The 26,598-nt window shown below is 31.1% G+C and overlaps 1 long non-coding RNA gene across 1 annotated transcript; it reads left to right on the forward strand.

The window, feature by feature from the left end:
- Positions 1–245: 245 nt before the first annotated feature.
- Positions 246–26,598, forward strand: LOC146999340 (uncharacterized). Its single transcript, XR_015039642.1, has 2 exons — positions 246–355; positions 26,329–26,598. It is a non-coding gene; the product is annotated as an uncharacterized LOC146999340 (long non-coding RNA).

A 26,598-nucleotide genomic window follows, 5' to 3' on the forward strand; every position in this document is an offset into this window, starting at 1 on the left:
CGTCTGAAATTCATTATTCTGCTCAACATAATTTGTCTGCATAAAATATTAAATATTATTAAAAAATCAAAAGCTAAGTCGAAGTAGAAACAGTCATCTCCAAGGATAAATAAGTCCTGAAGTCTTCTAAATCCTGATTCATCTCTTCTAAACCATTTTAATTGAAGTAAACAGACCTTATCGTAAAGTATTATCGTAAAGCCTTATCGTAAAGGAAACACTTATTTTTCAAACAGCGGATGAAACGGGAAAGAGGGAATTGGTGGGGGAAGGCAGCGAACGAAATAACACTTTTTCGAGCTGGGGATGAAATGAGAAAGGACGAAACGATACTAAGCCAATAAGACAAGATCTGGTATTTTACTTTATTATTTAATTAATCATCATAAACTTAAAAATTATTTTAATTTTTATTTGTTTTTACATTTTTATTAAATTTTACTTATAAGTATTTTATACTTCAGTTGCTAATTATTATGTTACTTTAATTATTCATTATTTTAATCACTATTTTTTATTATTTTAATTATTAAGTGTTTTAATAAGTAATTTTTTGTTATTTTAATTATTAATTAATGTTATTATTGTAATATTTATTTCCTTTCTTTCTTTATTTTTTCCTATTTTCCTGACGGCCTTCCGTAGGCGCTTCTGACTTTAGAAACTGAGCCCTGACAGCAATAGAAAATTTAATAATGAATCATATCCAGTGCACCAAAAAATAATAGCCAAAATAAAGTGAATTATTTCTACTCAAAAATGCGACGCAAAACTCCCTATCGCAGCACTACCCAGTTCCCGCGGGGTAGAAAAGCTCACATGATTCAATGCGATGCGACGTTTCAAGGCCCTTGTTAGGGCCGTAGACCGATAAAATAGGCTCAGGATACGGATACCGATGGATTTTACCGAAAGTAACGAGTAACGATACGATAGTAACGAGTACTGGTTCACCGAGTAACGAATACATACGGGTACACAATTTCTCGTTACTTCTACAGCACTAACCAGTATACAGCTGTTTACTTCTCGACCACATGTGGAGCCCCTACTCCGCAGATCACGTGATTTAACGAAACAGAATTTTTTTTTTCATTCTTGATTGTTCGCTTGATTGGATTTGATGCACACAAAGGCTACATACCTAAGGGAAGGGATGCCTTCATAGAGGACCTTTTAAGGAAAATTAACTCCCATTCATGCTATACAGTGGAAAAATCGCTTTTCATGTTGAATTGAAATTTTAAGCTATAGCTATCCTGGGTAAGGAAACGAAATTAAATAAAAGAATTTACATAAAGTTCAAAATATATACGTTAAAGTATATGTGTTTTAAATTATATGTGTTTAAAAATAATGAGGACAAGGATCCTTTGAAAAGTGTTGTATGATTTTGACTTTAGTATCATATGATCAGAACTGTTGGGATAATTTAAGAATTATTTTTTTATTTTTCAATGCATTCTGATAAAACTTGCATATTAAAGATTATATATATATATATACATATGCATGTATGTGTAAATTTCCACACAGAGCATGATTTCAAGTATCATATTTTTGAATTTTCAATATAGCAAATTAATAAGAAGAGAAACATGCCAATATAATAGTTAAAATTTGTAAAAAAGTAAACTTTAAATTCGCGTAGATTTTTAAATAAACATTTATCAATTTCAAGAGCGAACTGGCATAAGTCCTTCTTCTTCAGGCGCGAAACAGATTTACTGCAATTTGCCTGCTCAAGATTGCTCTAGAAATCGATAGTGTATTATATCCTTACGTATTTTTCCCACTATCGTTTTAGCTGCAGGCTCCGTAAGTTAAAAAATATTCCTGTAACTTTCCCCTTCCTCAATGCGTTCAGAGGACGCAGTCCTCTAAATTTTAAATTGGATTCGTCCACGTCGTGATTGTTTTCATCTTATTGACAAAAACAAATACCTGAAAACTACCTGTGAAGCTAACGCCGAACCTTTCCCTTCTAACTCTTGAAATTTATGCCTAATACAAGAACCGACGAATAACAGCGAAGTAAACCCGAACTGACATTCACTCTACGATTTATCCAAGTCAGCTACACATTCCTCTTCTCTAATTATTTACGGATGTCTTGGAGCCTAGGAGTAGCAGCGACAACTTTAAAAACGGGAAAGCATCAGCTTTAACACTGTTCAGAGAAAAAAAAACATTTCTTATTTAATGTCATATAATTTTATCTAACACGATCCAAGACACACTTATTTCAAGGCATTTTAATTTAATTCTGAAACTATATTTCCGTTCAAGAATGTGTTTCTAGAATTTATAACAAAAAAAGACGCTTCTTTAGGGAAATGTTTAAAAACAGTTTTAACTTTGAAAATACAGCATCTTAAAACTGAATTTAAATTTTTTCAGTGCACTAAATTAGGCAAAATTTTTCTCAGTTCTACGTTTATTCGCACGATGGTTTTAGTCTTAATTTTCATTTTAAGTTAGAAATACTTAAAGCATTAATAAAAGAAAGTGAAAAAAATTATATTTTGGAAGTTTTCTGTGCGTATGTACGAATTTAGAAAAATTTCAAGTAATTTATCGTTTTTCAGTACATGATTTAAAATCATCATTATAAACTTTTAATATGGAAAAGGAATTTTTAATAAATAAAATCATTCAAAAATCTAGATAGTAATATAGTTTATCTGAAAAGAGTTCATTTATGTGGCGGCTTTTCACTTTAGACGATCTTTTATCATTGCACTCTACTTCATAACACAGTTTTCTTACCGCAAATCTCTCCAGCGACGGGAGGGAAGGCATTGAGGGTCTTAATGTAGCAAAGAATATTTTATTTTTATCTAAAAAAAGTATTTATAATAACGATGAATAAGAAGCTGAGAATTAAAGTTAAGATTTTGGTAGGAAAAAAAGAAAAATGCAGATCTTGTAAAAACTGAATGGTATAGGAAAAATTTAATTTAATATTCTATCATATAAATTCGTTGTGATCAACGTTCAAAGTTACCATGTAAAGAAACATTTTTGAAATTCAAATTCATCTCAAATAGATTTAGTAATAATTCAAGTCAATGTCGTTGGAAAATATTCATGTTAACGTCATTCAGAAAAGATTATTGATTAAAATATAAATTGAAGTAATTAAAAGATAAAATAAGTAAAATTAGTTGTTTATTAAACTATAGGCTAACGTAATGCCTTTTATTTAGTACATAAATTGTGTACGCTTTTATTTGTATAATGCGATGAGTAGAAAATATTGATGACCGTATCTTTTCTCTAGGCCTAACTATTAGTTCTATTCTTCTTCTTGCTACGTAATGCAAATGAGTAATGGTACAAAGTTATGGTGGAATCAAAACGTAATTTTCTATAAATTTTTGCGTGAGGAATGACTACAATTTTTATGCAGATTTTGTGAAATATTTTAGTAAAACACGGAGAAATAAAAGTAAATAATTTTCCAAATAAAAAACTAAAAACGTAAAGCAATATCAATTTCAAACACATATTCATAAAGTACGTACACTGTTTAAAATCTGCTTAGTTACGCGATAACCACTAAAATCTGGTATACATTCAATTGAATCTTTCTTGCTATAACGGGAGCCTGCTGGACAAAAGGACATGGACACGTCAATACGCCCCGCTGAACGACGGTCATTTGAGTGGGGGGAAAGCAACTAAAGACAGCGAAACGTCTGCCGCTTTTAGCTTTAATCTGGATACAGAATGGGCAGAAGAAATAGTAGAATCTGGTTTCTTTTCAAGACTTGAGATGAAGAGATTTTAGTTTCAAAGTATATATCTGTATTTTAGTAGATTTAGTTTCAAGACTTGAGATGAAGAGATTTTAGTTGAGGGTCTCGGCCACTAGGAAGGTTAATCTTCATAGATAAGCATATCAACAGTCTTGAAATATCAGAGTTGGTAGCATATCTTAAATATATTCAGTTCTTATTAAATAACATGTTCATCATTTAACTTCAGTAGTTTTACAGCTAAATTACATTCCAATATGTTCATTAGAGTGGACACACTCTTTCATCTTTTATACTCTTTACGTTCTAATAATGAAATGAAGTTTATTTCTAAGAAAGCATATTGAATCCTGTAAAGCATATTGATTTCTTAATCAAAGCACAATTAATGTTGTAAATATTCAGATAGATATATATGAAATGTATTTTAAGGATTTCTTGACACACACTATGTCAATTCATTGCAATAGTTACTGGTGGCATTTTGATTCAAAATATTTACTGCATTAATTACTGACACAAAATAGCACTTGGATTCACTAACTTAACATCAACTTCACTTGGTATAATTCCCGCAGGTACATTTTATATAGTAGATGATTTAAGTCATTATCACTTAAAAGTTTCTGATTATCAATATGCAGTATAATTTGTAAACTACACTTTACATGTATCTTCCAGCCATCAGTAACTTCTATCTGACTAGACCTAATTTTGTTTTGAAACAGTAGAATCATCCTTAATATTCCGAAACAAACATTAAATCGTTATATACAGATATATACGCATATATATACACTTTTATTCCGAAAAACTAAATGTACATTCAAAAAAAGCACTTCGTAACTCCGAACAGTAGAATGTAAACAAACGTCAGAAATATGACATCACTCATGTGGGCGGAGTTAATGGGACCCTCATCTGTCAAGCCGTTGTCCTAGCAGTGTACATTTTGCTTATATGCGTACGGGACATGGAAAATTGTCATGCTGTTACTGAATAGAAATTATATTTACTTGAACATTTTATATGCCATTTCACTGATAAAGGTACATGGGTCCTTTTTTTCTACAGAAACACTGTAAAAGGTATGTCAGATTTTAATACGTTATAGTTGTTGTTATTCCTCCGAAAAATACACATTTCCTCTCTGAAAGACTGTTGTACATCATTACCTAATAATAAATTTCTATCTTTTTTTGGATTGATCAATATCAGAAGATGACTCAATGTTGTTCAGATGACCATGAGATCATTGACCATACACTCCGTAATCTTTTACTTTTGGAATGTGCTTTAGACTATATTTATATGCTCCTATTGCTAATAATATTAAAACTCCAAGACTGCATTATAGCTCCTTTGGTGACCATCAGCAGGGAAATTTTACTATGTTTATGGATAGAATTGTGATACCCGGTGGATATGTGTCCTGTACCAACAGGAACACACAATGACCTTTATGGTATTATGTCAAATTTGATGAACTTTTATTTCATTTCATGTAGTAATTATTTTTTATCTGTAATATGTTACAGAATAAAACATTTTAAAACTTTAAACTAAATTAAAAAATCATGTAATATCTGTGTATTTATTAATTTCATTGTACTATAGCTCACTGTATGACTCTCTCTTGAATTTTTGTAGTAATTTAATTGATTTTGATTAAAAAAACTGCACCAAATCACAAGGCAAAAATAAAATCCAAATATTGTAATCTGTCTTAGCACAGTGAATGTACCAAGAAAACAGATAATTCACCCACCCATTTAAAATTTTCATTCAACTCATTTAAGAAATGAAATACGCTCTTAAGTTTGTGTATGATAATTTTAATATTCAATCCTCATACCTTACTTGATTTTACAAAGCAGTTTCAATCTGAAGTATACATGACTAATCATAATTTATCAACAGTTCATATAAAAGAAAATAAAAATAGCAAATTATATATCATATTAAATACATTTAGTGCAACTTTTTGAGTGACATCTCGTGTAATTACTCATCCGTTTCCAATTCATCAGATCTGTTTTACGTTTCGTTTCGGAACCAGACAGCAAATTTCATTTTGTGAAACCACCAAGTCATTTATCTGAACATGATCAACCATTGACTACTTTTTGAAAATAAATAAATAAATAAACTGAAAGCTTTCAGATTTTATATTATGCCCTGAGGTTTTTTTTAACATTTTGTGTTATCTTTATTTATTAAATATCATGTTCTTCACACTTAAATCATAAAATTCAATTCAACAGCAATATCACAAATATTTAAAAGAGCATGTCTTTCGAATTCCCGGTACACAGTTTCGAACATTGGAGATAAAAATGTTCCCTCCACCCATACAGAGTTGCTATAGCTCACTTTGAAATCATTGAGTTTCTTAATCAAAGACTTATAAATGCGTTACAAGATACGAAATAGACAATAAAACAAATTCCAAATTCGGACTTCCAGATGCCCATATTCTGGTGGAGACATACATTATTCAAAATCTGAAGGCCCTAGGAACAGTTGTTTTATCACAATGTGAGAAACATACATACATTTATGCAGATTCTTCCTTATTTAACTTCTTTAAATATAATACTCTAATATTTGGTGGCAACAATTGAAAAAGTGGTTCACCATTTATAATGAATCAACGCAAAATGCCCAAACAAAATTAACAGCCCTTCTGGGCAAATTGCCCCTTTGGGCTAAAAAGATTATCTGCAAGAAAGCTGAAAATAAAAAAGCAGGAAAAAAAAGATTGGCCCACTTTGAGAACAGCACATGACACTTTAGGAGACATTAATTTTTCCTCCCAAAGACCCATCCTTTAAGCAGTTGAAAAAAAAAAAGAGGAAAAATATTTAAAATAGAAAGCAGATGTCAAATTAAGCATAGCAATGCATATCATAAAGATGAGGTAAATAAAGGTACAGTGAGGACTATACATGCTCTTAATAGAAAAGAAAATAATTTTTGATAAAATATTATAAGCAGAAGCTACAATATCATTTCATCAGAAGTACAGGCAATTATATAAAGCATCGGTTAGAGTAGACTGAAGGGTACCCTTTGTATTATTGCGAAGATGTTTCATTTATTGCCAAGTTGTTGTTTCATTTATGTTGATTGTTGAGTAGTTGAATGTTCTGTACATCCGTAAATATACTCAGACAGTAAATAAAGTCAAGGGAGTGAACAATGCCAAGTTTCTGCAATTATCTGGTGATTTTTTAAAGTGAAAATAGGTCAACGTGTACATGGATAAAGTCAAGGGAGAGCACAATGCCTAGTTTATGCAATTCTGTGATGTTTTTTTCCATTAACAAGTGTATTTGTTATACCAATGTTTTATTCTAACTCTTTTGTTCTGATCATGATTTGTAATTTTTCATGTCGCATTTATGTAGGTCAATGTGCACAAACTCGGTATCCATGTGCCGCCAAAAATCACCAATGGGTATTCGTAAATATACTTTTACCAAAACATCACTGTGCAAGTAGTAAACTAGTTGATCTTTGAATTATGGTAACTTGGCGATTTTTTAGCGAAAATTTGGCGACCAACTCTGCTACAGCAACCCTCTATTTTTTTCGCCGCCATTTTGTCTTCACGAAGTAAAGACATGTTTCTTTTCTTTTTATTTACTCAACACTTTTTCCAACAATCTACTAGCCGAATTACACTTATGCTAGAAATTTTATGTAACAAAACTGCTTAATCATGACAAAAATTAACTGCAAAATTGGGGAAAAGTGCACAATCGCAAACTCCTTGCGCGTTTTTCAGAATAGACACATAAACACGTCGACTTATTTTTACTTAAAAAAATCCCAGAATTGCACAAAAATGGCATTGCACACACTCTTAACTTTATCCATCTACACTGCTATTTTCTCATAAATTACAAAAATTTGCACGAAAATGCAAGAAAATTTTCTGAATCTTTAAACTCGATAAAAAGCACATATATGAAATTACCTGATCGCGAAAAAGTATATACCCTTTCCAAGTATGAACATTTCCACGTATAAAATAAATAAAATATCTAAAAACTTTTACCTCTAAATTATCTATTATATTATAAACGTCAGCAACGAATTTCTACCGCAAACATTAAAAATGGTTACAAATACTTAGTGTCAAATATTTAAATTATTTCCATGCACGTTTACATCAACTGAAACGTATACCAAATTGCTACAAATATAAAATTCACAATATAACTATCATTTAATTAAAATATCACTAAACAATGTACACGTCGACTTAGTTTTACTTAAAAAAACATCCCAGAATTGCACAAAAAGGGTATTGCGCACACTCTTCACTATATCCATGTACACTGCTTTTTTGTCATAAATTAGAAAAATTTCACGAAAATGCATGAAAATTTTGTGAATCTTTAAATCCGGTAAAAAAAACATATATGAAATTACCTGATCGCGAAAAAGTATATACCCTTTCCAAGGATGAACATTTCCACGTATAAAATAAATAAAATATCCAAAAACTTTTACCTCTAAATTATCTATTATATTATAAACGTCAGCAACGAATTTCTACTGCAAACATTAAAAATGGTTACAAATATTTAGTGTCAAATATTTAAATTATTTCCATGCACGTTTACTCAACTGAAACGTATACCAAATTGCTACAAACATAAAATTCACAAAATAACTATCATTTAATTAAAATATAACTAAACCATATACACGTCGACTTATTTTTGCTTAAAAAAACATCCCAGAATTGCACAAAAATGGCATTGCGCACACTCTTCACTATATCCATGTACACTGCTTTTTTCTCATAAATTAGAAAAATTTGAAGATGCAATTTATTATGAAAACCAGAGAGAAATTTAACTAATATATTCTTCTCTGTTTACTATTATACAATTCGGAACTTAATTCCAATTAAATTTTTCGAATGTTTCAGGTGATACATAAAAAATATTAAGCAGAAAATTATTCGTTAAGTATAGATGAATTCATAAAAAATGTTTCTACAACTGAAATTGATCAGAAAACCAGAAATTACGACACATGTAGAATATATAAACATAAATTATAGAATAATTGATTAAGTTATTTATAATTTTAGACTGAAATTTCAACAATTCAAATAAGTAACTTACTCTTAGCTCAGGCGGCATTCCTGTAAAATGTAAGAGTCTTCGAACAAAAGCTGTTAGTTCATTCTCCTCTAAATAACTTTATAAACTGCTTAACAGATAAGGCAAACGTATCCAGTATGCTTCGGAACATTCTTCTTTGAATTGAATTACGATGATGTATTCAATTTAAAAGATACATCGCTAAACATTCATCCAACGCCATTACTTTCCGATAGCAAGATTTTTAAACGGTTGCACATAACCAGCCGAAAACCAGACGATCGCTACGCCGCACGAAATGGTTTAGATCGGTGCTGGAGGATTGCAAATTGTCGCTCCGCACGAAAAACCCGTTATATGTGACGTCACTCTCGTATCGAGATCTCGTCGCACGCAAGGAGGATACGCCCCTAGTCTGGACACCGACGATATAGAAGAACGGGTCGCTTTTTGTGATCTACTCGACAGAGAGCGAGTCTGGTGTCATCGTCTCGATCATTACAGAGATCGACGCGTCGGAAATTTTTCCGTTAGCTGGACAGCTGCCGTTTAAGTTTCTGACTGTCGTTTTAGAGCTAAACTGAGGACGGCGGAGCTCACGGGTTGTTTTTGAAAGTGTACGTAATAGATATTTTAATTTTTAAAGATTTGTGAAAAACTCGAGTATTTCGCTATAGAAATAACGCATTTGATGCTGACGATTCCACATTATTTATATATTCTACATTACCAATGCCTTAATTAAATTTTAGTGAAAATAATATATTTGGTGTTTTCCTATTTCACATATAAAGAAGGGGTGCATACTTTTAATTTAAAATTGTAACTTTTAAACTAATGTAAGTAGTATTACCCAGACGTACTTTGGATAGATTTTTACTCTCTTTAGTGGCTATGCTGGCGATGGTGGCGATGGTGTGTAAATAAACTTGATGTCGGATGATATGTGCTGTGGAGTTGTCGGAGCTGAGTTAAAATACGTAATAATTTCAGATTATTATGATTTTCAAATGTTTAGTCATGTCATATATTTTTTTCTGTGATTTTATGATCCTATTTTTATGAAACGAAAGATATGCTTTTTATGATGTTTTGGTGTATATACATTGTTTACAGCTTTTTTGTGAGCATATTGGCATAATAAGACATACTTATATTTTCGATTCTTGGGAATGTTTTGGACAAATTGTTGATATGTGCATTGCTTGGCGTGCCAGTACGCGCATAAACTATTTCAAATATCAAATTTATGCGCATACTGACACGAAAAGAAACGCATATTAACTGTGAATATTCTTCTTCTCTGAATATTTTGAGATTTTTTCGATATGGAGATATCTTCGTCTTGGATGGAGTGTTGATGTGTGCATTGCTTGGCGTGCCAGTACCCACATAAACTATTTCAAATATCAAATTTATGTGTGTACTGACACGAAAAGAAACGCATATTAATTGTAGACATTCGTTGGGGAAAAATATCGCTTTTTTCCTTCTGTATTTTCCTTTTCCATCTTCATGAAATCTTTCCGTATTCGCTCTGCAAAAGAAACATTTATTTTGATGTTTAAAAAATGGGAAGGGAAACAAAATTTGACTGATGCATATTGAATACATTTTTTTTAATTTTGTACACATCATAGAAATATATTAAAAAATGAGCAAATGCGTGAGATTTTCGCTATATCCCCGAAAATGAAGAACGAAGAGGTTTTTGGGAAATAGACGCTGAGCGTTTTCGTCAAAGAATTGCGGAATTTGAAATACTTTTTAATAGACATGTTTTGACATGCAGAAAGAAAAGAAGTGAAGAAATGTTCGAAAAAAAAAGACTATATTAATAAGGCGTAACGATTAGATAACCTGATTTGACGAGTGCTTTTTAATTGATGAAGATGTCGAAAACAGAAATGAATTGGGAAACTTTTGGGAAGGAAAATGAACTAAGCGAAGATATTATTAGAGATTTACAGAACATGGTGAATTGGTCGACTATTTCAAAATACCAGAAATTAAGTGAAAGTTTTATTCTTGAATTTCAACACCTTGTGGATTGGGATAACATTTCAGCATATCAAACTTTATCTCAATCATTTATTGAAGCCCACCAAGATGTCGTGAATTGGAAATTTATATCTAGATGTCAGTCTTTATCAGAAGATTTTATGGTTCAGTTTGCTCACAAAGTTGATTGGAAAGAAATTTCTCAGTATCAGGATTTGAGTGGAAAATTCATCAGAGATAATGCAGCAGTTTTGGATATGTCGCGTATTGCAAAATATCAAAAGCTGGATGAAGATACAATTGAGGAGCTAGAAGACGTCATTGACTGGAATCAAGTACTAATTCATCAAGAAATATCAGAAGAGTTTATCTCAAGAAATATGCATAAAATATCTGAATGCGATGTAATACTAAACAAGCATTTTTCTGAAAATGTAATAAATACGTTATACAAGCGATTGGTTTTAAAATATTTAGCACATATTTGCAAGAAATTGTAAGGAGGAAAAAATGATTTTTCTTGTGTTTTTTTAATATAAATTTCATGTAATGTTTGGAGAAGGTTCATTTGAGTTGTTGCTGTCGTAATAGATAGACTATAAAAATGAAGTGGACGTTACAAGATCGAAAAAAAAATAATTTTAATTTGTCTCAGTGTTTGTATCATAGAAATTCTAATATACATATGTTTAAACTGTGTGGAAAGACAGAAAGAAGAGGAACCAAAAGTAGATTTGAACAAAACATCTTGCATATATTCTGAACATGTTGGGAGAAGAATATTTCTACATATTTGTATTAAGGATGGAAAAAGGATATATGATTTACGTTACTTTTGGAGAAATGAAACTGATTATTTGAAACCCGAAATTATTGGAGTACAGTTAAACCAAAATGAATTTAAGAAAGTTTGTTATTAATGTAAACATGTAATCTAAAGAAAAAATAATAAAAAAAGATATGGATAAATTGCAAAACTCTTGTGTTGTTTCTTTTTACTTTCTTCTATCTTTATTTATTTATTTTGAAAAAGCACACTTTTCATTCTACAGTAACATTTTTTTTAATTGTACGTTTATTTTTTTTTCCTAAAAAATTCGAGAAACCATATACAATCAAATAGTCAATAAGGAATGATGATCTGAAACATTATTTTTAAAAAAGAGAGAAATCCACAACGATAAAAACACAGATATAACAACAAAAAATTTATTTATTCGAGGAACATTATGCGGAGATGAGATACATTACCTTCCGTTGTTGTTAAACTGTATTAAAACAATTTATTAAAAATAAAACTTATAATTTATAAAAAAAAACACTGTTGAGAAGATGTTAAAGTTAAAACATCCAAGTTCGTGTTTGATTGTTGGTCCGAGTCAATCTGGAAAAACATCACTAGTTCGACAAATGATAAAAAATAATATCTTCGATATTCCGAAACAAAACATTAAGTGGTGTTATTCATATAGTGCACCGTGGTTTCTAGAAGAACCAAATATTGAATTTATACACGGGTTGCCAGAAGTATATGAAAATGGAGATTTGATAATCATAGATGATTTAATGCATCGATTAAATGAAAAAATTGCAGATTTATTCACAGCCACATCTCATCATTGCAATATCAGTGTAATACTAATACTACAAAATTTATTTCCTCGTTTAAAAGTTATGAGAGACATCAGTCTTAATTCTCATTATATTATTTTATTTAAAAATGCAAGAGATATGAGTCAAATTAATTGTCTAGGAAGACAAATATATCCACATAATTCACAATTTTTATTGGATACTTATATAAAAGCTACTGCTGAACCATATAAATATTTAGTTATTGATTTAAATCCCGAGACGGAGGAAGAGTATCGTCTGCGAGGAAATTTATTTCCTACTAATGAAGGAGTTTTTTGGATTTACCGTCCAAAATGAAAAAGAATTTGAAAAAGAACTATAATTTTCTACAAGTGTTAGCCAAATCATCTCCTAATCAAAAACGAGCCTTACTGAGAATTGCAAATAACGCACAAATCGCTTCTTTGTGCGAAATTTGTTTAAACATTTTACCTGGACATCTTCCTGTAAACGTAAAAAAAACATCAAAAATATAAAAATATCGTGAGAAGATTGGCCAAACGATCGTCTTCGATTCAAAGTAAAAAAAGACTTTTAATAAATCAGACTGGTGGTTTTTTGCCGCTGATAGCTCCTGCTATAATTTCTGCTTTAGCTGGTATTGCTGGGAGTGCTATTGGTAAAAGAATATAAAGAAAAATTATTAACATATTGAACAAACACTATAAGCAAAAAAAATTCATGATATACATTATTACAGTTTAAAAAAAGAAAAAGGATATCATGGCGAGAAAGGTAGCACTTATTCCTGAAGAGTTGGTTTCATCGTATCATTTGCACAAACCAGAAATTCACATTGAGGACGATATTGAAACTTTGTTAGAGAGAAACAAATTACCAGATGATATGAAAGTAAAATTATTAAGTCAACTTATCACTCGCTATCAAAAAACTATTCTTACGCCTGCAGATCCAGTGCGGGTAAGCATTACTAATGAATAACTACTAGATGATGAGAAGGAAGACAAAAAGAGACATTTGAAAGAGGATTACGACAATGATCCCAAGATGAGAGATATTGTGGTTTCATCACCTCATCAGTATTCCAAATATGTACCGCTGATTGTTGAAAAACTTAAAACAAGACAATATTACTGGAATGAAAAGGGAGAATTCACCCATGATGGTATTCCTGTCAGAGGCAACAGAGTAGCCGATTTCTTCTCCTACATATTTCGAAATAGAAAATCTCAAATTGAACCCGATAATTTTAGTGAATTTTTAAAAGCTATTAAAGAAATAAATATTTCTCTGTTTGGGATAGGAAATAAGAAATTAGTATCGAAGTTGCGCGAAACAAAAAGCGAATTAACACGAGAGAAAAGCAGAAGTGAAGAAATTTTACAAGAACCGGAAAGTAGAATATTAAAAAGAAAGAAGACTCGAAGTCATCCTTCGCTTGTTGGACCCTATTCAAGAACATGGAAAGCTCACGATCAAAAAACGAAAAGTGGCTAGAATTCTAGAAAAAATATATTATGATGTAAATAATCCAGCAGCATTTGGGGGTGTATTACGTCTTTCAAAAACGAGTGGCATTTCCATAAAAAAGACTAAAGAATGGTTAATGACACAAGACACTTATACACTCCATAAATCGATAAGATACAAGTTTAAGAGAAGAAAAGTTTTATCTTTTGGAATTGGTGAACTGATCCAATGTGATTTAGTCGACATGTCAAAAGTATCTAGATGCAATAAAGGTGTAAAATATCTTTTAACTGCGATAGATGTTTTCTCAAAATATGGCTATGAGATACTAATAAAATCTAAAAATGCAGATACACTCGTTGAAGCTTTTAAAAAATTATTTAAGCAATTAAAGACAATAGTAAACTTACAAACTGACGAAGGGAAAGAATTCTATAATAAAAAAGTACAAGCATTACTCAAAAAGAATAAGATACACCATTATTCCTCATATAGTGAGCATAAAGCTAGTGTTGTAGAAAGATTTAATCGTACTCTAAATTCTAAATTATATCGCATATTTACACATCGAAATTCCTATAAATATTTAGACATCTTAAAATCTGTTTTAAAAAGTTATAATGAAAGTGTACACCGCAGTACCGGCTTTGCTCCGGCTGCAGTCACGTCTGAACTGGAACCTGAAATTTTTAAAAAATTATACAATTTTCAAATAGAGTCAGAATATAAGTTCAATATTGGTGATCAAGTGAGAATTTCGAAAGCAAAGAAGACATTTCGTCGTGGATATTTACCTAATTGGACTGATGAAATATTTACCATAGTTAAACGATATCCTTCGAATCCTCCTACATATGTGTTGAAAGATTTGAAAGAAGAAATTTTAAAAGGAAGGTTCTATGAGGAAGAGCTTCAGAAAGTCAACAAGCGATCAAGCGATTTTTGGCGAATAGAAAAGATTCTAAAAACGAAAGGAACAAGAGAAAACAAAGAATTCTATGTGAAGTGGAAAGGATTTGATCATCGTTTTAATTCTTGGGTAAAAGCATCATCTATGAAGCAGTAACTGATTTTGATGTCACCTCACCAAGCAATTCCAGCATAAAATATTTCCCACAAAACACTCAATCTTCATATCGTACTAAACTCTGCAAACCTCTTATTTTTAATGATAATAATTATGTTGTAGGACTTTCTGAGATATTAATTCCGCGAAATTGGTTTAACATTGGTGATCATAACAACAAATATTCTATTTCTTTTAGAAAAGAGGAAAGCATAGTAATGGAAAATATACAATATGACATATCTTTAATGTGTGAATCAAAAGATAGTCTTGAGAATTTTTTGTTAAAAGTGAATGGAGAAACTGAAAAGACACATAGTGTGAACTCGAATGTAAGATTTGCTTCCGATGGAGACAGAAAAAATCGGATTACAGTCGAAATCAAAGAAGGATTTGAAGTCCGTTTAAAGATATAATTATAAAAACGAATCAGACTTTCAGGTTTAGACCGACAGTTCAGAGACAAATGCAACAAAGATTTACAATCATAAATAAAAATCCTAAAAATATAATTTCGCATATAATACCAGCAACACCTATCAAGCGTGGTGTAAATAATGAAAAAGACGCTTACAGCATCATAAATGAAAATATCGAATTATTGGGACTTCAGAATTATGTTAAGTTTTTATATGAACCAATAAAAAAAGAAGTGGAAATTAAACTTTCAGATTATGTCGAATTGGTATTGAAAAAAGCAACGCTAATTCACTAATGCAAAACCTAAATTTGAATCATAATACAGTCATAAAAGGAACTCAACGATTCGCTTGCAACCCGCTGATTTTAATAGCAGAGAGAGAACAAATGGAGTTAATTATAAAAGAATATCATCAAACAAAAAGGACAGAAATTCAAACTGAACATCTAACAGTGAATGTGGGAATGTATAAAAATGCATTAAAATTATTCGAAGAATTTAAATACATTCGATTGCAACAGCTACCGAACCAACTTTAAACGTTCCTTCCGAACATGAAGTAAATTTCGGAAAAGGTCTGGCAGACATGTTAGGATTTAATGTCTTGCATTTTAAGGCCGGAAATTATATCAGTAATTATCCACTAGAGTTGGATGCTGGAATAACTGAAATATTTATTTACACAGATTTAATACATCCACATCATGTTGGAGATTCTTACTCGCCTCTTCTTCGAGTTACACCATGTATGAATGAAAAGGAAGAACAAGTAGTGAAATACTATCATAAACCGCTTTATTTCCCGATCAGAAAGAATTTTGTTGACACAATTGAAATTGAATTAAAAACAAGTAGTGGTAATAATATAATATTTACTGGTGGAAAAACGTTTGTAGTGTTGTCCTTTAAAAAATGAAACACTCTATAAATTAAATAGTTTGAGCACAATTTTGTCATTCTTTTTTTCCGAAACGAAACAACATGCATTTGAGCGCAAAAGAGTGCGAATTTTATTACTGTTCCCAAGTTGGTGGAGGAGGTCCCTACTTTCAAGGTATAGCACATCAACGAGGTTATGGAATTTTTGGAGATTTGAGGCGATATATTACTCCATTGGCATTAAAAGCTTCACGCTATTTAGACAGGCATTTGCTACAAACTGGAAAAAATGTCCTTTCAGACGTCGCATCTGGTGCTTCTCTAAAAGACTCGGCGCGCTCTAGATTACGTGAGACAACAAAAAAATAAAAGATGATATTTTTAACAAATTACAACATGGAAAGGGTATAAAAAGAAAGCGAAACAAAAAATCTACTCAGTCTACTAAAACAAAACGTCGAAAAACACAGCATAAAGATATTTTTCACGATGGAATCCATGCGCTTAAAAAGTGAACTGGATCTTTTTACATCTTCACCAACACAACTTACCATTGAAGAATCCTCATTTTTAGAAATTCATCCTGTGGCTTCGCTGAATGATAAAACTCCTATAGAGTTTTATATAAGTGGAAATGGAGAGCATTATCTAGATTTGGCACATACTCTTATACATATACAGGCAAAGATTGTGAAAAAAACGGACAATTAACAGAATTGATTTACATTAACAGAATTGATAACAGGACATTTAACAGAAACAGATGATGTTGCTCCGATCAATTATTTCCTAAACACTATGTTTTCCGAGTGCAGTGTTTACCTCAATGAGAGACAAATTTCTTCACAGGGAAATTACGCATATCGTTCAATACTCGAAAGCCTTTTATTTTCTTCTAAATCTAGCCAAGAGAATATGTTAACATCCTCATTGTTTTATAAAGATACGGCATCACAACATAATGTATTTGGCAAAAATTCAACCAACTCAGGATACAAGAAGCGACACGAAATTTGTGCTAAAAGCAATTTAATGGATTTAATAGGACCTCTTCATTTTGATTTAGCTACTCAGCCGAAGCTACTGATTAACGGTGTTAATGTGCGCATCAAATTAGAACAAAACAAAGACATTTTTTCTTTGATGTCCAAAGACGACGAATTTAAAACTGTGATTCATTCTGCAAAATTATACGTTCGTAAGGTAAACGTCTCACCTTCCGTTTTTCTGGCGCATGAAAAAGCGTTAGAAAGTGGCGTGATTAAAATGCCAATACGTCGAATAGAAGTTAAGACCTTTGCTCTATCATTATGGACTACAGTCGACAACAATAGCCAATGCATTTATTGGGCAGCTACCAACGCGCATCATTTTAGGTTTTTTATCAAATGAAGCATATAACGGGAATGTTTCAAAAAATCCTTTTCAATTTTCTCATTATAATTTAAATTATCTCTGTATATTAAATGGGAGTCAAATGATTCCTTCTAAGCCTCTCCAACCTGATTTTCAACAGGATTGTTATGCAAGATGTTATATGAATCTTTTTACTGATTTAAACCGCTACCATAATTTTCAGAATATTAACATTAATTATGAGGAATATAAAAATGGATATACGCTTTATGTTTTTGATTTGACTCCTGATTATGCGGCAAGTGAATCACATACAAGCGTGAATAAAAATGGAAATATCGGAATCGATATAAAGTTTTCTCATAGTTTACCAGAGACAGTCACTTTATTGGCATTTGCAGAATATCGTAATGTCATAGAGATTGATAAATCTCGAAGTGTATTTACGGATTACTAAAAAAAAATATCTTGTGGCGAAAGGAGAAATGAATACGATAAGTTTGTGTAGATTAGCTTGTAGTGATTTAAAAATCAAGGAACATTTTGGTGGAGTATATGCATCGGATATTTTACCTAAAGTAAAAAATGAATTTAGAAGCTTTATAGTGAATTTAGATCCTCAAAATCTACCGGGCAGTCACTGGGTTGCTATTTATTTTAGAAACGGCGAAGCGTATTATTTCGACAGCTATGGATTACCTCCATCAAACAAAAACATCCTGCGATTTTTGAATCAAAATTCTCAAAAAGTATTTTATAACAAGTTTTGCTTTCAGAATAATTTTTCTTCCTCGTGCGGTTACTTTACGTTTTATTTTTTATATCAGTATTCAAGAAATTTGACATTAAAGGATCTTAACAAAAGAAATACAAGAAAAAATGAAAAATTTATCAAACTATTCGTGAAGAAAAATTTTTAACTGAATAGATGTTGCCACCACACATTTCATCTGGGAAATCAACGTTGTACTGCGCTTATATATATGAGCAAAGCCACCAAACATTAGTTCATCGACGAAACATGGAACGTTACGGATATCTGTTGTTTGATTCCAATGGCACAGAATATTATTATGTGCATAATGTTTTATTTAAAGATATTACTAGCTGTATCAGGAATTCAATTGAAAATGAAATGATTGGAAAACGATGCTATTTTAAAATTTTGAACAATTCGGAAGTGATGAATCACATTCATGCTCATTCGAAAGCAAATGAATATGGATATTTACTACTACAACTCTCCTGCGATAAAATGTTATTGCATGACTCATCACTAAATTTGTTTAACAATTTATTTGACTGTGTGATGATGGGGAAACAAAATATACGCGGCGGTGAAGATGTTCCAGATACAATTCCTTGCACTAAAAAGAAGATTGGATACTTCATCATCCTTCCCGACGACGAAGTTATTCGGGAACTTCATTTGTAAACAATTATTATGTTAAAAAAACTATGTAATCTCTTTTTTTCTGCAATAAATAAAAAAAGTATATTTAACAAAACATATTTTTACTAACTCTTATTTTATAATCACACAGACTAGATATTTTTAAAAATATACAAATTATACTATAAGTTTCAGACTAGATATTTTTAAAAATATACAAATTATACTATAAGTTTCATACCACATCTTTTCCCTCTGTCTGGCATACTCACGTTAAAAAGCATCTGATATATTTCAACAGATTGCTCTTCATCGTGAATATGCAAGCCCTTGACACGCTTGGCTTTTTCTTTTTCTTTTTTTTTTCTTCTTTTTTTTTCTTTTTTTACACTTTTATCGTAAAAACTAGTCTACATGAAAAAAGTAACTATACAAATCAAAATACATAATAACAAAATATGAATAACATAAAATAACATGAAAAAACATAGCATTCAAAAATATACATACAAAAAAATTATTAAAAAAACATATTGTGTGTAGCATGTTTTTCACTGGAGTGGATAAAATCCCTTGACAAGTATGTTGATTAGTTCTTTCGTAGTGAGATTCTTTCTTTTACATGATGTAAGAAATTCGGGGTCGAATAATCGACGTGGAACAACATTTCGTTGTTTTTTGTATTCTAAGTAGAGGAAAAAAATACATGAAACAGTTTTTTCAATTTTTTTGAAATGACTGCTGTTTATATAAAAATAATTACATATTAAAATGTGTTTTCTATACATTCATCTTCTAAAAGCAGATTTTTATGATGACCATAGCAATTGGCATTTATGCCGTCTGCTTTTAAGAACTTCTTGTCGTAAAATGGCGACAATCCTACTTTGTTTTGAAGAACAGTGCATAAATCATGCTTTTTGGAAGTAACTGTATATTGATACTGTCTCATTAATGTTTCATCATACAAAATCTTTTTATATGACTCAATGGTCAGATCTGCGACACTAGCTTTTTTAATTCCTTTTAACTTTTTTTTACATGTATTTCCGAAAGAGAATGCATACATTTTGCACTTTAACCCCACAAATTCTTTGATGGGTAAATTGTTTTCATTTTCAAAAACCCTAATTTGCCTTTATTATTTATACTGTACATAAAATGATGTTTTTCGAAATTACTACAATCTAAAATTTCATTGAAATACTTTTTCATGTCATTAAAAATATCGTGAGTTTCAATATTCATATATAATGAGTCACTATCAGTATAAAACAATTCGCATTTATCATTGTACACTCTCTTAAAATACTTATAATATAAATTATACATATGCAATTTCGACAATTCTAACACAGTGAAACCCACATAAATTGGTTTATCTAAACACAAATTTTGTTTTTTCATTTTATATAATGATAAATTTTCCTTTATCACTTCAAAATAATCCAGTAAGGGACTTTGCAAGTATTTTTTGCTTTGAATTTCATTTAAGGCCGCTTTAACATTAACACGCTTTCTTGCGTTTTGATATGTTTTGCCGTAAAAACTATTATTCATTTTTCTAAAGAAAGATTTTTCAAAATCATTTTCCGATGCCGTTCTTTTATCGTTATTAAAAGCTATATAGCTTTCTAACCATTTGCATTGGGAAAAAGCCAAAATCTTATGTATCTTTTGTAGAACAAGTCCTTGTTCAAGATAAAATTTTAAGTTTAAATAATGACATATATAATTTTTCTTTTCGAAAAAATTCGGTGTCAATTTTTTGCAGGGTAAAACACTTTTCATGTTTAATTTGTCGCACATCTTTTTCGCATATGGAGACAACATGTTATATGTTATTGTTAAATGTTCTGGGGCCAACGGAAAATCATTGTGGATATCATGCAATTCAGGTGGATATAGGAGATCTACCTCTAAAATATATACAACGCTTGAATTAGGATCGATGTTCAAAATATCGAAATGTCGTACTTCGTCAGTCGTCAACCATGTGAAATGTCCATATGGTAGCGACTGACTCATGACATATCCATACAAATTGTTAGCATCAAGTGCTAAAATATAATTATGGGGTTTGTATGGGTCATAATCTGAAGTATACGGATTATTAGCCATTACAAGTCGCTTGCCTAATAAACAAATCCCCCCACGCATTTGTGATTCTATCCACATGTAATCGTTGGCATTGCTGAATAGCTGTAATTCTACTTTTGTATATTTCAATCCCGCATTCCATGTGAGATCCGCTCCTGTCACGAAATGGAGGGGATCCAAATTATAGTACGTCATGGACATTCGGCGAAAGGCCGAAAATATTTCGGCTAGTAGAACAGTATCAACATTTTGATAAAGCTCTAAATAATCTCCTATTGTTTCACAGTGAAATGTTTTGTACACGAGTTGTGCATGTTCATATTCATCATCTGTTATATGGTTATTTGTTAAAATATTAAAAAAAGCACTTTTATCTGGTAAGCAGGTTTCCTTTAAAACTGCTTCTCAATCCAGATAACTGTATGAGAATACTCCTTTCCTCAGCAGTAAAAAACTGTTTGTTTCATCTTTGAAAAAACTATTAAAAATCTCGAACTTGTGTTCGGACTTTTTTAAGTTCTCAACTAATGTATCTAGCGAAGCGTCTAAAAATTGATAAGAATCCAAAAATTTGATTTCGTCTAGAGTAAACATAGTAAATTTTTCCAAATTTACTGGTGTGATATTAATGCATTTGAAAACATTTTTCGGCATATTTCGTAAAATTAAATGGGAATCGTAATTACGCGCATTATGTATTACCACTGGAATAAAATATGTACATCTATAATTTAGATTGCAAGTCTGGTGTGCTAATCCGCGTATATGTCCATCGCTCCAGTGGCAGTGATCTCGAACACGTATCTCGTTTGGTAAAAATTGCTTTTGACATATGTGACAACAGTGTCTGTCATAAGTTTCAGAGCTTTCCACCATCGGTAGAATCCTTTTCATTTTCTGTAATAATTTATGTGATAGGTATTTCAAAGTTTTTAGAAAGTTATTAATGACATTATTTCCGGAGTAGTATTCCGTAAATATTATTTCATCGTTAATGTTTGTGACAAGAATTGCATAGCTGATAGGTTCGTGGTGTTCTACTGCTACTGAAAAACTCTGAAACTCAGACGGAAAAGCTGAAGAAACTTTTCTAGTGAGAGACTCGAAATCCGCAAAAATGCAAAATGGATGATATAATTGTTTAGACAAGTCAGTGAATTTAACTACTAAATTTTGAGGGATGCTTACTTTCTGAGGTTCTTTGCCTTCGCACAATTTTATGTGGGTTTCTAAACTGCATTTTCGCTGAAACCCTAACAAACAGTTTTTACAATAGTGATGAATACCTTTACGAACATTTAATAATCTATTTAAGTTTGTGATTAAAAAAATGATTTTCAAAAAAAAAGTAAATCAATTTCTTTCATTAAGTCGATATTTTTTTTTTGCATATACTTAAAGGAAAGATTTCATTTTCTTCAAACGCAAATACATTAATTTTTAAATCATTTAACTTTTCAAATTTTTGAATTCCACTTAAGGAAATCGGAAATTTTATCCCGTTAATTTTAAGACATCTCAAATATTTTTTATAATAATTTAACGTGTTTTTATTCTGTTTCCTTGGATATAGTTTTGCGATAACAGAATACAAAAAGCATTTATTATCATAACAATTAATGTTTAAAACCGCTTTCTTGTTTCTAATTTTGCTGGCATGTCTATGTGTTTACATCCGCCTCTTATTTCCCTTAAATTGCCTACTTGAATGTCGATGTAGTTCAGACGCTTTATTGTCCATCCACTACCGTTTCTAATAAAGTTATCAATGCCTAGAAATATTTTTCGAAATGCATTGTCAATCGCTATCAATATCTGTCCTCGTGTTAGGATTCGTTCACATTTGGAGCAAAAATAGAAACTTTTTTTCTGTTTCTTTGTCTCCATCGCCTTTCTTAAATAATATGCTTAAGCATATAAGTATTCTTAACCTAAGAATATTACTACTACTTAATAATGAAAAAATTATTTGTCGACTGTCCTGATATAGTAAATGAGGATCTCTGTAATTGTTGCAAATAGCTCTATACGAACGCACAAAGCCGCGATGGGCATTTCTGTGCACATTAAAATTTAGCATACTGATTTTAGAAACTATTATTTTGGATTGTTACAAAAAGGTTGTGCTGAACATAACAACCTCATATGATTTTTTTAAATTACTTCAAATTGACATATTCATTTTTTTTGAATAATTTTAAGCAACACGTACTTTACAAATGCTACACAATTAAAAAAAGTAGTCAATGTTAAATATATAACACATTCATTTATACATAATAACACATTGATTTCAAAAAAAGAAAATGAAAAAAATAAATAAATAAATAAAAAATAATACAATTAAATTAAAAAACAAGCGTTTTTTTTAAACCACTCGATTGCGTTTAATGTGGTTGATCATGTGCTTGCAGGCCTGTTTCAAGGTATCCAGCATTTCCAAAGGTATATTAAACCGATTTTTTGATGTCTTATTGGAGGTCTGTCTGGATAAGCCGATGTAATGAGAACCTCGGAACTCCTTGAGTTCCATGACAAGATTACGACCAAGATGTATCGAGTACGATGGAAAGAGGGTTTTTTTCTAATCGAAGCTCTTTGCTTTTTTACGGTGGGGATTATTCAATACCACATCTTCGTCGTCAAGCAAGTTAATGTGTCTTTTCACTTTACAGTCTAAAAAAATAATTTAAAACTACACATACTATGAACGAAATTCTAGGGGGCAGCCAAAAAAAAATAGTTTTTTGAAAAACATAGCGCAAAGCATAAAATAAAAATGTCTTACCATTGCTCATCGAAGCTGAAGTTTCCATTGTGTCAGGAACTGCAAATCAAAGGAATGAAGGAATATGTTTTTCGTTGCGAATTTTTCTCTTTAAATACGCTATTCGTGTCCTAATTTCCCTCGTCGCCTCTCTAGTACATTTATATGCTTACTTTTTCCCCCTCACGTATTATTTCTATTACCAAGAAAAAGGAGTTGCTAAACTTTATTCAGTGACCCACATTTTTTTCGCATTCGACCCAATAGATTGACCCCCGCACTAAAACTAACTGCTTTCGTTTTCCATACTTGAGGTTCCCCTCTCCCTCTTTGCGACCTCCATTCGCGTTCCCTCTATGCAACTTCGATGGCACATTCAAAGAAGGAAGAAGGAAAAAAACAACCCTCGTTTCCACATCTTTTTATGTTCCCACCCTCGGAATACTCATCTGTTTTGATAACGTATGCGCTCCCCTGCAATCTTTAATTTCTCTAGGAAAAAACGTGCGTCCTCTTTTTTTATTATTTTTAAAGTTTTTTTACTCTTTTTCCATAAGTAAAATAAATCATGTCATATGTCAATCACAAATTAAGAACCGTTCCTTCCTGTAATCTAAACTCTTTCGAGTTTTTTTTTTTTTTTTTTTTTTTTTTTTTTTTGTCCTCATTCTTTTTTAAACCTTTTTCCTTCCTCCTTTTAAAAACGTTTTCTGTTCTTTTCCGAAAGTAAAAAAATACCATATATCATTTTGTCATTAGACTCATATAGACTTAATAAAGAACCACACCAATCTAGTTGTCATCCTTTTAACAAAAAAACATCCTGTAATCTAAATTCGTTCGGACGTGTGTCCTCATTTTTTCCTCTAGTTCTAAAACGATTTTTCCTCCTTCCTTTTTCCAAGGGAAGCGAATAATTATTATCACATAGCGTCTCACCATTATATATATAAACGTGTGAACTCGATACCGAATTAAAACAAAGTATATACACCAAAACATCATAAAAGCATATCTTTCGTTTCAGAAAAGTAGGATCATAAAATCACAGAAAAAAAATATATGACATGACTAAACATTTCAAAATCATAATAATCTGAAAATTATTACGTATTTTAACTCATCTCCGACAACAACTCCCCGACACACATCCACATATCCTCCGATTCCTTACACACCTCCGACACCCCACCCCCTGATGTTTGTTTCCGTTCAAAACTCATATGTACTTCTAAAAATACAACCGTTTTTACATACTTAAAAATTTTTTTTTTACTTCTCCATCATAAAAAGCATATCTTTCGTTTTATAAAAGTAGAATCATAAAATCACAGACAAAAAATATATGACATGACTAAACATTTCAAAATCATAATAATCTGAAATTATTACGTATTTTAACTCAGCTCCGACAACAACTCCACAGCACATATCATCCGACATCAAGTTTCTTTACACACCATCGCCACCATAGCCACCATCGACAGCATAGCCACTAAAGAGAGTAAAAATCTATCCAAAGTACGTCAGGGTAATACTACTAATGTATATATCAATGTACTTAATTTCATGTTTTGATAAGTAATTTATAAATTTTGAAATTTTATGTTTTAAATTGTAATGTATTTCCCTCTACTTTTATTTGAATTTGTAGTGTATAAAAATGTAATACATTAGACATGCATTAAAGAATATGCAGTATATAATTCAAACTATGCACATCCTAAATTCAACATTTACATTAAATTGCTTTGAATTAAAAAATTTATTTAAGTAGTTTTAACTGTACCGATATCAATGTCAATTTTCAATAGTTTCTAGAATCTCCTGTATAAAACAAATTAAATTCTTGTATAATTTTCGGTTAAATTCTTGTCAATATTATAATGCAAGATTTATAATTAGTTATGAGATTTTTTAATGTGGTCTACCTTTAGATATTACATCAGTTTTGTGTATATTTATTCAGATGAAAAAAGTGCTTAGTTTTGGTTTTATGTAATTACGGCAAAGCCTCGAAGGCTATCTGCCTAAAATGAGGGTTGCCTTCGTGGAGGACATTCTAAGAAAAACTAGCTCGTATACACGTAACACATGAGGAAAACCACGAAAACGTCCATGCAACCAGCCCGTTCGCGGGATTCCAACCTTGGACCGAACTTCTAGTGTTCAGCGATTTTACCGGCCGCTGGTGAGATCGATTTAAAAAGGGTATAAATATATATGTACTGCAATTTCTTTCACTGCATCTGTTAATATATTTATACACTTATATATATATATATATATGTAAGATAAAAATATATGAATCAAAATTATAGATTAAACTATAAACATTAATTCTTCCTCTCTATTCTAAAATCGTAATAATTTCTTTGCATTGCGTCATTTCTAGATCACTCAATGATCGGCGCAGCTCTGATGGCGTAATCATTGGGAACTGAAACTGTCCTTGTAAACCAAGGCTTTTCTCTTCGCGTGCCTCCATCTTGCATAACTACGCACTTCAGCTTTTGCTCGCTACTGTGCTAAGATGTGATTTCGCTGGCTTGCTTTCTATCCCAACAATATCAAAAATGTAAATCTTCTGTGGAAAGGCACGACTAGAGTGCCAAGTGATTGTAACCACAAATATCAATTGGAAATAAAAATGGAATTAAAACTG

This window comes from Stegodyphus dumicola, chromosome 1 (genome assembly GCF_044657685.1).
Source record: "Stegodyphus dumicola isolate Sdum_Otavi_A_Nest chromosome 1, ASM4465768v1".
NCBI classification, from domain to species: domain Eukaryota; kingdom Metazoa; phylum Arthropoda; class Arachnida; order Araneae; family Eresidae; genus Stegodyphus; species Stegodyphus dumicola.